Source organism: Staurois parvus, unplaced genomic scaffold (assembly GCF_062004578.1).
Source record: "Staurois parvus isolate SC_StPar_1 unplaced genomic scaffold, SC_StPar_1.0 ptg000780l, whole genome shotgun sequence".
Taxonomy (NCBI): domain Eukaryota; kingdom Metazoa; phylum Chordata; class Amphibia; order Anura; family Ranidae; genus Staurois; species Staurois parvus.
Genome location: NW_028318576.1, coordinates 1,266,433 through 1,283,300, shown reverse-complemented (window position 1 = coordinate 1,283,300; position 16,868 = coordinate 1,266,433). Strand labels below are relative to the sequence as shown.

General features: G+C 42.0%; 1 protein-coding gene across 1 annotated transcript in view; it reads left to right on the top strand.

The window, feature by feature from the left end:
* Positions 1-1,955: 1,955 nt before the first annotated feature.
* STX11 (syntaxin 11) overlaps positions 1,956-16,868 on the top strand; it is a 53,961-nt gene continuing 39,048 nt past the window's right edge. Inside the window, exon 1 of the mRNA XM_089654607.1 lies at positions 1,956-2,148. The gene's annotated coding sequence lies outside the window, so the exon portion shown is untranslated. The remainder of the gene's footprint in view (positions 2,149-16,868) is intronic.

Here is a 16,868-nt window from a genome sequence, read left to right as displayed (position 1 = left end):
TCAAAAATATTGTTTTTTTTTTCAAAATTGTCAGTCTTTTATTGCTTATAGCGCAAAAAATTAAAAACCGCAGATGCGATCAAATACCAGCAAAATCTATTGTGGGTAAAAAAGGACGTAAATTTAATTTGGGTGCAGCATTGCATGACCACGCAATTGTCAGTTAATTGTATCGCAAAAAATGGTCTGGTCAGGAAGAGGGAGTAAATCCTCAAGAGGGAAAATGGTTAAACATGGTATTTGTGTGTTTTTTATTTTTCTCGCTTTAAAAAAAAAAAAACCTGACAATTTTGAGAAAAAAAACAATATTGTTGACGTTTTGCTATTAAACATGTTCATAAATTTAGGCCAAAATGTATTCTGCTACGTCTTTGCTGAAAAAAATCCCCATATGTGTAAATTAATTGGTTTACGTGAAATTTATAGCATCTACAAATGGCAGCATATATACTAGAATTTTTTTGCGGCGGGCATTCTGACACTGGACAGGAACTGACTGACTGTCACTGACATCTCCAGTGACACTAATACAGTGATCAGTGCTAATAAAAAGCACTGACGCTGTACTGACACTGAGCAGGACAGGGTTAACTTGGGTGATCAAAGGGTTAACTGTGTGCAGTTTTACAGTGTGCTGTGTTTTACAGTGTAAGAATGCTGATTTGTATTGCTCTGCTATGCAGAACAATACAAAGCAGTGTGCTGGAGCTGACAGGGGAGAGATTTCTATTGTTTACCTACAGACCTCTCCCCCGTTAGTGATACTCAGCGATTGCGGGGAATCACCAGCCGGGACCTGGTGATTGACAGCTGAAGCCACCAATGGCGGCGCGGGTAGGGCATGTGTGCAATATCACACATATATATACATGTGAGTTTGCGCAGCCGTGCCGCCCTGTAGCAGTATTTCTGCTAAAGGGTGGAGGGCAAGCAGTTAGCAGATGTAAACAGATGATCATCTGTTTACATCAGTTAGTCCATAGAAATGCATGGGTGTCTGTTTTTCATCCATAAACGGACTGCTGAAAAACGGACATACGGAATGCCCGTGTGAAAGGACACTAAAGAGCATTCTTCCCACTGACCATCACACTTATGTATCATGAGCTGTAGATATAGTCACTTTTAGCAGAGATTCCCTGAGACCAGAAAGTTATTTCAAGGGTTCCTCTGTGTTGAAAAGGTTGAGTACAGGAGTCGCATCATCACGGCACAGAGCAGTGCTGTACATGTACGCTGAGCTATGCCTGAATGCAGGGCAGTGGATAAGGGGGTATTTCCAGTCCTCCTGTACGGGGCCCAGGCAGCTGGGTGAATCGGATGTGGGCAGGAAGGGTGAATGGGGAGATTACTGGAACCAATCCCCTGTATGGCTCTCCCTGCAGCAGCTGAAAGCTGGGTTCTTCTCCTCTCCCCCCCTGGCTGGCTTTCAGCTGCTGCAGAGATAAACATACAGGGGATCAGTTTCAGTAATTTACTAGCCCCTTCCATTCCTGAATGAACACAGCGAGTGATTGCTACCGATCACTCACAGTGTTCATTCATAACTGGAGCACAGTGCGTTTTTTTGTGGGGATGGGGGAGGCCCTGTTAGGTTGGCTGTATGGGGCCCCGTGGTTTGGGCTGTCAGGGGCCCCGTGGTTTCTAAAAGCAGCCCTACCTGCATGCCTCAGTGTACATAAATGCTGGCAGACAGGGAGAAGAGTTTATAAGAGAAAAGACCAACAGGAGTCTCTCCTGTGATACAAAACCTACCTGTCAGCCAGTTTGTAATTATTTGAGCTTAATTCTGCTTTGCTTTATTCTGCTTTTTACGTACACTGTTAAGGTAAGTGATTGGAGCGAGACGTAAGTTGTGTTGTATGTAGATGGTAACACCTCCACTCAGACACTGAAGCACATCACACACATTGCTTCCTCTTCTGACATTTGGCCCCCACCCACCTGTGTTCTCAGGCAGATCTCTACTACAGCCATTGAAAAGAGGAAGACGCATATTTCTGAAAAGGGAACAAACACACACGCTGCTGCGTTGCAGGTGATGAGTGCTGGGTCCTGGCCATGCTTAGGAAATGGTCTTTGGGGAAAAGTCTGATGGGCTTTTCCTGTTCCTAGTACAAGGATAACTACTCCAGTCCAGATTTGAAAGTAAGTGATCCTTTGATTTAAGATCAGCAGCTTTTATTGACTGATGTGCTTGCATACATAGTATGACTGCTTCATTTTTACCATAGACTGACCTACATTCAAAACAATGGTTTCAAAGGAGATATTAACCAAGGTTGACTTTAAAATCCTATTTTAAACATTTATATTACTCTACACACTTAGGATACATTAAGATACTTTATCATTTTAGTTGTTGGCTTTGAATATACTTTAACCTCCAGTTTCCTTTGTAATCCAGATTGAAGTTCCTTTAATTTGCAACTTCCTTTGTTAATCCTCATGCACACTGGATGTTTTGATAATGCTGGTAACATTAGCTGTGTGAATTTTTTAGCATTTTTGCATTAGTGTTTAGTGGTGATTTCCTGTGTTTGCATTTTTTAGCTGTTTTTTTTTCCCCCCAAAAAAAAATGTTGGGGGGTCATTTAAACATCCAAAAACACCAGTTTGAGGCGCTTTTGTGTTTTTCAGCATTAGAGTGTTTTTACAGCTATAAAAGCTCATCTAGAAGCCCACTAGTCCTGGGTTTTTTTTCCCTAGCCAAAAAAAGTCTCAGCCAAAAAAAATTGCAGTCTGTGTGTGCATGGACACATAGGCTAACATGCTGGGGAGCTTGCTAGCTGTAGAAAAAAATGTCAAAAAAAGCAGCTGTAAAAATGTCACGTGTGCATGAGGACTGATACAGATTGAGGATACTTTGCACCAGGGGCGGACTGACAACTCATGGGGCCCCCGGGCAATAGGGGATCATGGGGCCCCTGTGTCCTTGCTCAAACTCAAGAAAACCTATGAAAAAGGTACCAGAGGCATCTCATGGGGCCCCCTACTGACCCCGGGCAGTGTCTGAGTTTCTAAATGGTCAGTCCGCCCTTGCTTTGCACACAGGTGTTGCTTAAATCATTCCTTAAACTGGCAATACACTGTAGGACTCATTTAGGGCCAGTTCACACTATAGAAATGCAGTCCAGATGCATTTTTGCATGAGCGTTTCCAGACGCGTTGCAGTGTGTTTTTATGCATTCCAGTTAATTTTTTCCTCTCTCTTTTTCTTCAATTAAATAGGGACATGTTCGTTCAAGTGCATTTTTGGTGCGTTCCAGCACAGTTCTGTGCAGAAAAAATGCAGCATGTTCTACTTTTTTCTTCTGCAACTGGAACGCACTGGAACTGCAAGCACTAATATGAACTATGACATTGACAACCATACTTTCTGTGCGTTTTGGATGCAGAAAAGAGTAACTGAAGTGCATGTAGTGTGAACTGGCCCTTACACTTGCAGCCAGAAGAAGGTAAAAATAGGTGGTTGAGCCATGTTTTACCACCCCAATGGCTGCCCTTGTTAAGCAGCAAAGGCAGCCAGATGGGGTTGTACACTTGCCACGAACTGCATTGCTGCATTCAAGTGCATAGGGCAACTTTCCTGCCAGTGGTGTGTGATTCATAGGGTTTAAAATGAAATACCTCTGAAACTAATATCTATGAAAAGTGATCAAACGCAGCTTTTCAAAGGGGTGGCAAGGTCTGCCACAGGTGTAAACCTAGATTTATTTCTAACAGATTTCTCATTTCAAACTAACAGCACGAATGGGCGCATTCCTTGGGTTGGCTGTTGAATCCTGGCAGCAGTTGTCAAAGTATCTGTATGGGGGCTGCATCTGATTGGATGAACCCGCTGTTTTACTTTGTCAGACTGAGCAGGACTGGTAGGGACACCCACCAAGGAAACAGTAAGGACACAAATTTGCTCAGTGTATGGTTGACTTGGGTTCACTTTTGATCCAGAGAAGGAACAGACTGTGACATGCTAGTGCATTTGCTTTCTGTGTAAGACCCCATACATACATGCGCATTTTTATGCGTGTGCTCGGTGGTTGACACGCAGCAAGAGGATTGCGATTATTTTCTGTAGGGCTCTTTTGCACCTGTGTATTTCTCTTCTGTGTGTCTTGGCATAGAGGTTCAGGTGCTTTTTTTTTGGTGCAACAATGCACGTTTTTGGCCCCATAGACTTTAATGGGAGTGCATGAGAAATGCAGACATGCAAGTGTAATCCTAGCACAGAACCTGCATTCTTTCACCAAGAAAACCTTTTCTTCAAGCATTGAGGTGTTTTTTTTTTTTTTTTTTTTTGTTTGTTTTTTCCCCTGAAGCACCAAATAAATTGCTTAATCTGGAACTGCACAGCACCTGATCATCACAAACCAAAAACGCTATTTTAAATAATCTGTAATGTTCAAAGCAAACTCCCCCAGCCATCCATGTCTCCATGCTTTATGGAGAAATCATTTTGAAAAACATCCCCTGGCATTTCTGGCAGTAGCCATCTTGAGTAAGGGCAGATAATGCATCTATCATTTACTTCTTGGAATTCTTCTGCCCTTAGCTCAGTCATAGGCTGAGCTGAGAACCCTCTCTTCCTTCCTGAAGACTCCTGTGATATATAACCTCATTCGGCTAGGCGTGGAAAACCAGGAAGTAACTGAAGAAATGTTAACAACAAGTAAATATGATATCCTTTCCGGTCTATTTACGAATGCTATCGGCATAAGGATTAAAAATAGTCCATGATTGAGAGAGTGAAGTTCCACTTTGATCCTGGGCTCACACTGATGCGGTGAGGCACATCGCATGTGATTCGCACAGGAACTGCAACACATTCCTGTGCAGATCACATATGATTTCTGTGCATTGCAATTTGAGCCATACATTTTGTATGGCTCAAATTGCACCGTATTTGCACCAAAAAAAGTGCAGGACCCTTTTTTTTTTTAGTCCGCACTAGAATTGGATTGCAGGGTGTTAACACCCATGCGATCCGATTCTGCAAAGTGTTTTGCTAACTGATTTCGGGGTGTCGATCCAATTCTGCACATTGCACAACGTTTTGCAAACTGATTTCGGGGTGTTGTTAACCCACAGTGGTTCTTATGAACAGGGTGCGATTATTCCGCACCGCATCAGTGTGAACCCTTCCTGGGTTTGGTCACACTTCATGCTTGGTAAAACGTTATGTTTTATCGCGCAGGAAGTGGCTGTTCTGTTTGGTGTTGCCATGCTCTTTTAAAGCATAGAGCATTGTTTACTTTTTTACCTTTTACTGGAATGTCACAGTGTAGCATTTCATGCGTTTCTATGTGCAGTGCTTCAGCTGCTGTGCGAAACTGAGCTGCCGATGAACTGCGCTGTTGAACAGAAAAATCGCTGGTTCACCACCAGGGGCGGACTGACCATTCAAGTACTCGGGCACTGCCCGAGGGCCCGGGGTCAATAGGGGGCCCCATGAAATGCCCCTGGTACCTTTTTTTTATAGGCTTTTTTGGTGTGCTTTGAGTGTGGGCAAGGACACAGGGCCCCCATGATCCCCTATTGCCCGGGGGCCCCATGACTTGTCAGTCTGCCCCTGTTCACCACACAGATTTCTGCACCACACTACAGCTCACTCAAAGGCAGCATTCAAGTGGGAATGGGGCACATAGCAACAATTGTTTTCTGTGTGTGTGTGTGTTTTGTTTTTTTAAACTTAGTCATTGAAAAAAATTACACATACAAATTATACTTGTCAAGCCAATACAATGTCAAAATACTATGCAGCAAATAGTGTATACAAAGGGAATTGTCACAGCTCTGGAGTATCAAAGCCTGTAAACTCAACACATACTGCAGCTACAAATCGGTACATCCATGTATAAGAATAATCAGAAAAACCAAACTAGAAGAAAAAACGTACATTAACCACTTACCCTCCTGAGGATTTACCCCCCACCCCCCTGACCAGGCCATTTTTTGCGTTACGACGCTGTGTTACTTTAACTGACAATTGCGCGGTCATGCAACACTGCAACCAAATGAAATTTACATCCTTTTTTTTCCCCCACAAATTGAGCTTTCTTTCAGTGGTATTTGATGGCTTTTTTTTTTTGCGCTATAAAAAAAGCGACAATTTTGAGAAAAAAACAATATTTTTTACTATTAAACATGTCCAGTAAAATTTTTTTAAAAAAATCAAATTTCGTCATAAATTTAGGCCAAAATGTATTCTGCTACATGTCTTTGCTAAAAAAAAAAAAAAAATCCCAATACGTGTAAATGAATAGGTTTTTGTGACAGTTATAGCGTCTACAAATGGCAGTATATATACTGGAATTTTTTTTTCCATTTGTACTAGTAATGGCGGCGATCAGCGACTTATAGCGGGATTGTGGCAGGCATTCTGACACTGGGGGGAACTGACTTGGTGTCACTGACATCCCCAGTGGCATCAATACAGTGATCAGTGCTAATAAAAAATCACTGACACCGTACTAATGGCACTGGGCAGGAACTGGTTAACGTGGGGCGATCAAAGGGTTACTGTGTGCTATTTTGCTGTGTGTGTACTGCTTTCAACTGTAAGCACACTGCTTTGTATGGCTTTGCTATGTAGAGCCATGCAAAGCAGTGTGCAGGAGCTGACAGGGGAGAGAACATACAGTTCTCTCCTTTTGTCGGCAATGCCCCTCGATCACCGGGTACCGGCAAGTAATCACCGACTGGGACCTGGTGATTGACAGCTGAGGCCGCAAATAGTGCGCCCCCTCCTGGAAATGCAAAATCACATAGATATATATGTGGTTTTGCGCACCCGTGCCACCCAGTAGAAGTATTACTGCTATAGGGCGAGCGGAAAGCCGATAAAGGTTTCCGCAATCCCATGCACAGGGGTTCAGAACGTATCCAGTATAATGCAATGATCTTCCTGGTGTAGTAGAGCAGAATTTGTAAAAATCTTTTAGCTTTAGCAGTCAGTTCAGTATCCGAGAAAACACCACTTAGGACTACATAGATTGGGGAGATCAAAATGAACTGAAACAAATGCAGTAATCTCAGACCAAAATGGTCCAACCTTGGCACACGACCAAACCATATGCATAAAGTTCCCTTGTTCAGATTCACATATATGGCATGTGGGGGTGGCGCGTTTGCGCATATGTGTATACTACATTCTGTGTAAGTATCTCAATTGTATGAGCTTGTACAGTAGTAAGGAGTAAAAAGTAGAAATAAGTTGTGTGTGATTAGACAAAAGAAGTGCACGCTCCAGTTCAGAATTATTTAAACGCACCTCTCAGAGTCCCAGCTGCGCTTCTGACCAATGGCGTCATTTTAAGTACCTGGAGTGCCACCCCAGGGGGATATGTAGCTCTCTCTGCAATTGTATACCTGTGCAGAAAACTGCAGAACTCCACACAAGTATGAATAATTCCTAAATTTGCTCTCAGCCTGTCAGGGTGCTTGGGGAGCATGTGAAAGGGGTGCAGTAAAATCCTGCCACTGATGCTGTTACTGCCATTGAATGACTTTAATGATGAGGCTCCTTTTAAAGCCCAACTTCGGGAAATGTGAAAATTGCACTGCAAGGGTTAACTGCTCATTTATTGTTTTTTTTTTTTTAAAGAAAGCATTTTTACTACTCGATCCTCTGCTCCATCAAGGCAGACCGCGCTCCCCCATGCTCTGACTGTCCCTTAGCGTCCTCAAGTCCTATACATGGCTATGGATCCTGCACCAGTGTTGATGAGGTCAGAAGCTTAGATCACTGGAACACAGTGGAGAAGAGGCTGCAGGGATCACTCTAACACCACACAGGATCCATGCAGATGCAGCCCCACTCCAAAGGAACATTTTCACGTTTGCTGAAATTGAGCTTTAAAGTGGTTCTATGGCCAAAAGGTTTTTGCCTTAATATATTACCTGCATTAAGGTAAAAAAACTTCCCATCCAAATTCTTACCTGAATCCTGTATTGATCCAGCGCTGTGCCTGCATGCAGCAGCGCTGGTTCTCTCTCCTTCCTCTCACAGGCTCAGAGACAGCAGCAGGAACCATTGCTGCTCTCAACCAAATGCCATGAGCTGAGAGCAGGGGGTGGGGCTGAGCCATGCTGCAAGCCTGCACGTGTGCCACCATAGGAAGCGGCTTCTTTATGGTGGCACATGGAGAAGAGGAATAGCCAATATTACTGCCAGGGAACCCCAGAAGAGGAAGTTAGGGCCATTCTATGCACAAGTATAATATGTTTGTTATTTTAGCTTTTAAAACAAAAGCCTTTGATTCACACTTGTGTGAATGTTTTCATGTAATTTTGAAGCATTTTTGTCTTTTTTACATGTTTTTAAAGCATTGTCAGGCTTTTATTTGCCACAGGAAAGCTAGTTAACTAGGAAGAGGAGACAGTGAAATTGCATACAAATCTCATGTTACAGATGTTTTCTGCCTAGAAAACACCTATAATCTCTTGGGGCAAGAAATGTGAAATCATGCCCCAAGGAAGCTCCTGTACTTTTTTGAGTATTGAGCAACAGCACATTGCTCAGATGTGAATGGGTACAATAGAATAATATGGACATCTGGTATTGAGCGTTAGTTTTCTGGCAATGCGCTTCAAATTGCTCAGGTGTGAATGGAGGCTAAAAGTTTCACTGCTTTTACAAATGTATTGTAAATGATTGTGTTGTGTGCAGGACCCGTTTTGTATGTATAACGTTTAGGTGTTTACAACAGCAGACATTAAAAACAATTCAGACAGCCTCTCTGGTAACTTCTGACATGGTTTACTAGGTTACTAAACAGGTTGTGAAATATGTCTGAAATTCATTGCAGCTTACTAACTTTGTTACTGGGTTACAAGGGCTGTCATAGGCAGCCTAACACAGAGGGCGACAGGTGATGAGAGAGCTCACCGAAACTGAAATTTGCTGATTTTTTTTTTTTTTTCCCCCTCAGCCAATACACCTGACAGTCTTTGTGTATATGTCTACACAGTCTCAGAAATTTCCCAACAAGTTGGACCATTTAGGATTTAACCCCTGTACAGCTGATCTATGCGACCAATTTTGGAATTAAAATTCTGAAGGACCCTCTGCTCTGGTACACTGTACCAATACAGTGTACCCTTTCCAGCAGACTTTGCAAAAAAAAATAGGGATATTTAGTTCACACATATTGCAATACGTTTAAGCTGGCCAACTGCGTCAAAGTAATCCCTTGTTTGTCGATTTTGGAGTTGGTTGCATCATTTGTAAATAGTGGTATAAGTACTGACGTGATATGTAAAGTTAGTTAAATGCTAGTGGTGGAGACTGATGTTTTTTAACCGCCTCCTGACCGCCCTATAGCAGAAACACTGCTACAGGGCGGCGCAGTGCGCAAAATCATATACATACATACATACATTATGTATGTGATTTTGCATTTCCGCAGCTGCTAATCACCGGGTCCCGGCTGGTGATTACTCGCTGGCGCCCACTGATTTCCAAGGATCTCCAATGGGGAGAACTGTTTTTGTTTACTGGTTTTTGTTTACTTAGTTTTTTGGTTGTCAGTGACACCAATTCAGTCCCCCCAGTGCCAGAATGTCCGTTGCAGTCCTGCTATAAGTCGCTGATCGCCATTACTAGTAAAAATTACAAAAAAAATACAAAAGAATCGTGATATATATATATATATATATATATATATATATAATGTCAGGTCCATAAATATTGGGACATTGACACAATTCTAACATTTTTGGCTCTATACACCACCACAATGGATTTGAAATGAAACGAACAAGATGTGCTTTAACTGCAGACTGTCAGCTTTCATTTGAAGGTATTTACGGTACATCCAAATCAGGTGAATGGTGTAGGAATTACACCAGTTTGCATATGTGCCTCCCACTTGTTAAGGGACCAAAAGTAATGGGGCAGAATAATCATAAATCAAACTTTCACTTTTTAATACTTGGTTGCAAATCCTTTGCAGTCAATTACAGCCTGAAGTCTGGAACGCATAGACATCACCAGACGCTGGGTTTCATCCCTGGTGATGCTCTGCCAGGCCTCTACTGCAACTGTCTTCAGTTCCTGCTTGTTCTTGGGGCATTTTCCCTTTAGTTTTGTCTTCAGCAAGTGAAATGCATGCTCAATCGGATTCAGGTCAGGTGATTGACTTGGCCATTGCATAACATTCCACTTCTTTCCCTTAAAAAACTCTTTGGTTGCTTTTGCAGTATGCTTTGGGTCATTGTCCATCTGCACTGTGAAGCGGCGTCCAATGAGTTCTGAAGCATTTGGCTGAATATGAGCAGATAATATTGCCTGAAACACTTCAGAATTCATCCTGCTGCTTTTGTCAGCAGTCACATCATCAATAAATACAAGAGAACCAGTTCCATTGGCAGCCATACATGCCCACGCCATGACACTACCACCACCATGCTTCACTGATGAGGTGGTATGCTTAGGATCATGAGCAGTTCCTTTCCTTCTCCGTACTCTTTTCTTCCCATCACTCTGGTACAAGTTGATCTTGGTCTCATCTGTCCATAGGATGTTGTTCCAGAACTGTGAAGGCTTTTTTAGATGTCGTTTGGCAATTTCTAATCTGGCCTTCCTGTTTTTGAGGCTCACCAATGGTTTACATCTTGTGGTGAACCCTCTGTATTCACTCTGGTGAAGACTTCTCTTGATTGTTGACTTTGACACAAATACACCTACCTCCTGGAGAGTGTTCTTGATCTGGCCAACTGTTGTGAAGGGTGTTTTCTTCACCAGGGAAAGAATTCTTCGGTCATCCACCACAGTTGTTTTCCGTGGTCTTCCAGGTCTTTTGGTGTTGCTGAGCTCACCGGTGCGTTCCTTCTTTTTAAGAATGTTCCAAACAGTTGTTTTGGCCATGCCTAATGTTTTTGCTATCTCTCTGATGGGTTTGTTTTGTTTTTTCAGCCTAATGATGGCTTGCTTCACTGATAGTGACAGCTTTTTGGATCTCATCTTGAGAGTTGACAGCAACAGATTCCAAATGCAAATAGCACACTTGAAATGAACTCTGGATCTTTTATCTGCTCATTGTAATTGGGATAATGAGGGAATAACACACACCTGGCCATGGAACAGCTGAGAAGCCAATTGTCCCATTACTTTTGGTCCCTTAACAAGTGGGAGGCACATATGCAAACTGTTGTAATTCCTACACAGTTCACCTGATTTGGATGTAAATACCCTCAAATTAAAGCTGACAGTCTGCAGTTAAAGCACATTTTGTTTCTTTCATTTCAAATCCATTGTGGTGGTGTATAGAGCCAAAAATGTTAGAATTGTGTCGATGTCCCAATATTTATGGACCTGACATATATATATATATATATATATATATATAATCTCGCCATTTGTAAATCCTACAACTTTCGCGTAAACCAATTAATTTACGTGTATTAAGATTTATTTTTTTTTTTTAGCAAAGACCTGTAGCAGAATACATTTTAGCTAAATTTATGATGAAATTTTATTTTTTAACATTTTTTTTACTGGACATGTTTAATAGCAAAAAAGTCAAAATCATTGTGTTTTTTTTCTCAAAATTGTCAGTCTTTTTCTGTTTAAAAAACGCACAGGTGATCAAATACCACTGAAAGAAAGCTCTATCTGTGGCAAAAAAGGGCATAAATTTGGGTGCAGTGTTGCATGACCATGCAATTGTCAGTTAAAATAACGCAGCGCCGTATTACAGAAAATGGCCTGGTCAGGAAGGGGGGTAAATCCTCTGCAGAGGTCCAAAGACTGGCAAGAAGATGCAGTGCAGGACCATTGGTCAGGTAAGTATTAAGCCTTTAGATCTGCATTAAATGGAAATTCATCTTTCTGGGGAAAAAAAAAAGGTAAGACAAAAAATACTGAAATAACTCAATTCAAGTGTGAGATACAAATTTACAAAAAATGATGCTCACCATAATCTTAACAGTTTCCTGTAAGAGGTGACGGAATTTCATTTGTGTTTCCTCTGCAAGTCACAGCTGTTAACTGACACAGGAAGCACTTTTTCTAACCTGTGAGAAAATGATGTAATATTCCTGGCTGGTCCAGTAAAAGCCCTGCAAATATAGTGATAAATAAAAATGCAGCAGGTTTAATAATACATTGAGGGCTTTTTCGTATTAGTTGAATGTAGATCTTGTCAGTGCTACCCGTGTGCAGGTCAGATTACATCTGTGCTCTGTGGGATTGCCCATGTTGATACATATTTTTTGGCGCAGTATCCTGTGTTGCATTAGGGCAGCGCAATTATTTGAATGGACACACCAAATCGCACAAAGAAAGCGCCATTTATCTTTTTTGCACAAAACTGCATACCATGTTACTGTGTACTGCAATGCACTGGCAAGGTGTGTTTTGGGTTTCACTAGCAATGAATGGAGCTTTTTTTTTTTTTTGTTTTTGTTTTCTAGTAGACTGGATTGGCCCTGGAGGTGGTCCAGTGTAAATGGACATAGTCCATTTACACCCACCTACCCATAGTGGTGAATGGGCCATCTGATCGGGTCTGCCTTCAGGTCCCTTTTGTATGAAAGGGGCCTTGTATAGTAATGTACACATTACACAGACCAAAAGAGGTACAGCTGAGGCTGCATGAAAGACAGAAGGAATTGATCTCAACAGAGGGACAGTTCCTCCAAATAAGGGACAGTTGGGACCTAAGCCGGCCATACATGAGTCGAATTCCGAAATAATTTTCTGTCAAATCTTTTCTAAGATTTTTCGTTCGAATTTCGCACCATTAATGGGGTCACAGAAACGGTCGATTTTCGTGTGACCATTGCATTTGCGTGATCGGGCAAATTTTTTGAAAAAGGAACGAATTTCAAATCAATGAAGGGAGAATCGTGTGGGAAATGTAAACGATATAGAACTGAGCATGAGCTGTGACCTGGAAAGAAAAGAAAACTCTTGGCCACAAAAAATATTTTCTGTAGCAACATGAGGTGAAATTGAAGGCTTGGTTGGTCGAATTTCGAAATCAATGGTGTCGCCATTGGATTACAAAAATGCACGAAAATTCCGATTTTCTAAAGAAAATTTGTTCAGAATTCGACCCATGTACCATGTATGGCTTGCACTATGTCTTTTGTGTGTTACGGGACTGTGCATAATATCCCAGCACACAGCTGTGCACGGAACCTAATAATTTATCCATCTAATTATGCTAGAAAACAGGTTGATGACCTGACTTTGTTTGTGGTGCATGTGTTAACTTGTTTTAAAAGGCATTTCAGTGAAGAAATAAAACCCTGCCATTGTAAAACTTCAGCGTTGTAAAGATCTTAAAAGAGATCCGTTTTTCATTCAGAGGACTGATTGGTGTGTGTCATTTTATCATTATTTTTTTTAAAACTTTCTTTGAAGGACTTATGATTATGTATAAGGTATGTACAGTACATGGAGCAATAATTACTTAGTATATACCATACATAGGATATGCTGCTTGCTTGGCAGTGCAGTAAAATGGCGGGGAAATTTTTAAGACTAGTTAGGTTTAAGCTGGAATTCTGCTTTGAAGGATAAGTTCACCTTTTTACCAAAAATAATAAATGCACATTTTTTTTGCAGGTAAAAAATATGCATTTATTATTTTTCATTGCAGGAGCCTGTAAAGCATTGCACCAGTGATCAGCAGATGGTTGGTGCCATGCAGGTCTCCTGCAGACCTGTCCGTATATCTGTTTGCCCATATAGGATGTACGAGCAAGCAGATATATGATAGGCAGATTCAATAAACTACCACGGCACTCCACAACATCGTGGTAGCTCGTTGAGAACTACAATTTGGCAGCCGCTAAGGCTATTGGGATTTGTATTTCATTCCTTCATAGAGCAGTGTGAATAAATGACGCGGCCATGCCATTCTCTCTTCCTGCCCCGCCTCCCAGACTCTGAATGACAGTAAGTAAGAGACTGGGACTAGAAGTCATGTGTTGGGTGAAGATCACTCTGCCTGACAGAGAAGTGTAGGTTTGCTTTCTACACATTGTGGCAGGTGATCTGTGTCCACTGTTGTGCATCTTCAGCGTGGGACTTTAGTTTGGCTTGGCCTTACATGTTGTAGATCAGTTCCACCGTTTGGTATGCTTGTCATCCCCGCCCATGGGTGGGTCCTAAATCACCCACCCTCAGGATACCAGGATATTTAGGAGAGGATACAGGCATTATAGTTATTGGCTCTGAGGAAGAGGCAAGTCCTCGAAACGTGTCAACCAGTTGGAGGTCTAGGAATCCCATTATGGATATCATCCAGTGAGACTGGACCTTTCTGTACTTTATATGATGTGCCCTTGACATTGTATCCTTTTGTGCATATATTACCACTTTTATACAATAAATTATTTTTTTAAAAGGGTAATGCACTAGGCCTGTGCGCCCTCTGTTTGTTTCTTTGCATGTAATATATTTGGATTTCCCTGGTCCGTTGAGGGCAGTAAGGTGTGCATTTTCAAGGCATCCTACAAGTGGTTCTAGCCTTTGTGGAGTCCATCTTCTAGTGCAGGAGTATATGCATATGCCATTTTTGTAGATCAGAGGTGGCAGGCGTGATCAGGAGCTGGCGGCATGTCTGGTCCCGATCTACCTGTCAGATTGACACAATCGACAGGTTGCCGACCCCAGCTGTAAAACATTGCACCCGCAATGCCACCATCCTGCTGACTGTCGGTGTACTTGTCTTGTCTGCCGTACCTCTGAAGGACAGGGCAGTGAAATGGGTGGAGCGGAGGCTGGTGCATCTGTAATGTTGCATGTTACAACCTGAATATGTGGTAACATGTTACAAAAGGTGAGCCTGTCCTTTAAAATTGCCGCACCACAATGTAAAGCATCTTGGACTCGGGAGTGTGTACCCATCCAAGCAGCACGATGTCCACTATGTAGCTTGGGGAGTAGAATAAAAATACCTATGATCCGCTTGTTTTTACTGTTCCCTGGCCACACATGTGAAAGGAGCCTAAGCGTTTTTTTTCTTTTAAGTAAAACAATGCAATAATAACTCAAGATATGTAATCACTGAAACTACACATTACTTTCACTTTAAAAAGAAAGTTAAAGCACCAAAATAAAGACATGGTTATAAAATGAACCATGGGGTATGTTTGGACAGAGAGACACTTGCAAAGGCTCACATTGTTTTATGCACATGATCACATGTCGCTACCAGACCTGTTGAGGTACTATAGTGCAAATGGGCCTCTATGGATGGAGGGATAGGTAGAGAAGCTCTGATGTCACTCTCTCTTCCATTACACACTTCTAGCCATGGTGATACCGCCATTTTACAGCTCTGCGATTACTACAGCCTTTAGGAACTTGCTACTTAAATGGGAACTGAAATTTAGTGATATATCCTAAGAATGCGGGCTGAATACCAATAATGTAAAAGACATATTAACAGGGGTTGCCTGGGATTTTGTAGAACCCTTGGGATCGTCCAGGGGTGGCTAAGGGTTCTTTGAACAGTGGTGGATTATCTCTTGCCTGATGGTGCCTGCAACCAAGCACCTATGTCACTCAGCAGTGAACCAGTGGAGCCTCTACTTTCATCTTTCAAGTAAATATCAACTTACACCAATGATCTTTTAGCTGTCTGTAAGATGGGCATTCTTTCTTTTGATCACCAATTAAGGGCTTCATTCACACAGATAAAAAGAGCTTTCCTACATCATGTATACTGCGAATACCTCTGGCTGGGATGCCAAGTGTTTTGATCAATGGTGGCTGCTAAGCCTGTACAACTGATTATTAGGCTGAAAGGAGTAGCTGCTGTAAGCACATCTAGAAGTTAACTGAGGTTAGGGACAGATGTCCGCCCCGGACACAATCTTTCTGCATCCAGAGGCGGTCTTTTATCCCTAATCACAGGATATCACTGGACGTGTGGATACCTCCCAGATACTTGCTTACAGCTACTGTCAGCCCTTGTTCCTTTGAAAAAGTCATTGAGTTGCACAGGCTTGGTAGTCACTGTTGATCAGAATACCTGGGATCCCAGTTGCAGGTATTCACATTTTATGCTTGCTACAGGAATCTGCAGTGGGGCTCTTTTTGCACGCGTAAATGAGGCCTTACCGGGTGTTCTTTTTTCAGTGTTCCCCAATTTACGGGGCTCTTTTCCACTGGTCACCAAAAGGGGGCACCTTGCTTTAGACCAAGGTAACTATGCATATACCATACCTGTGGGATCCCTCAAGAACAGTAATGGCGAGCCTTTTAGAGACCGAGTGTCCAAACTGCAACCCAAAACCCACTTATTTATCGCAAAGTGCCAACACTGCAATTAAACCTGAATACTGAGGTTTTAGTTTAGAAAAAACAACCCATAGATTAACACCTTTTGTCTTAAAAGAAAAAACACAATAACACAGCTTCCACTGATCACCAGCACAAGCTTAAAATCTTGTGTTAATAAAAACAAATGTATTAAATGTATTAAAACTCACAGCCAGTCCAAAATAAATTTTATATATATATATATATATATATATATATACATACACACACGAGTCACAGCTAATGAGTCGCGGTTTGTGGCGTCATCGACACAAACTCCTATCCGAGTATGCACAAGGCCCCTCTGTGGGCTGTTATTCGATGCTCAGCTGATAGGGTGATGCTGGGATGACTTGGCTCACGTGCTGACAGAGGACTCTGCGTGCCTGCTGCGGCACGCATGCCATAGGTTCGCCACCACTGCTCTAGAAGCTAGATGTCACTGTAGTAGACACCACTATTAACAAGAGGCACATTTCCTTCCTCATGCTCCTACTCCATGAACAGTGAGTATAGATATGTAAGGATCAGGGAACTTGTCTTTTTGGACTATAGTGCAATAAATGTGTTTTTGTTTTTTAGCAGTGAG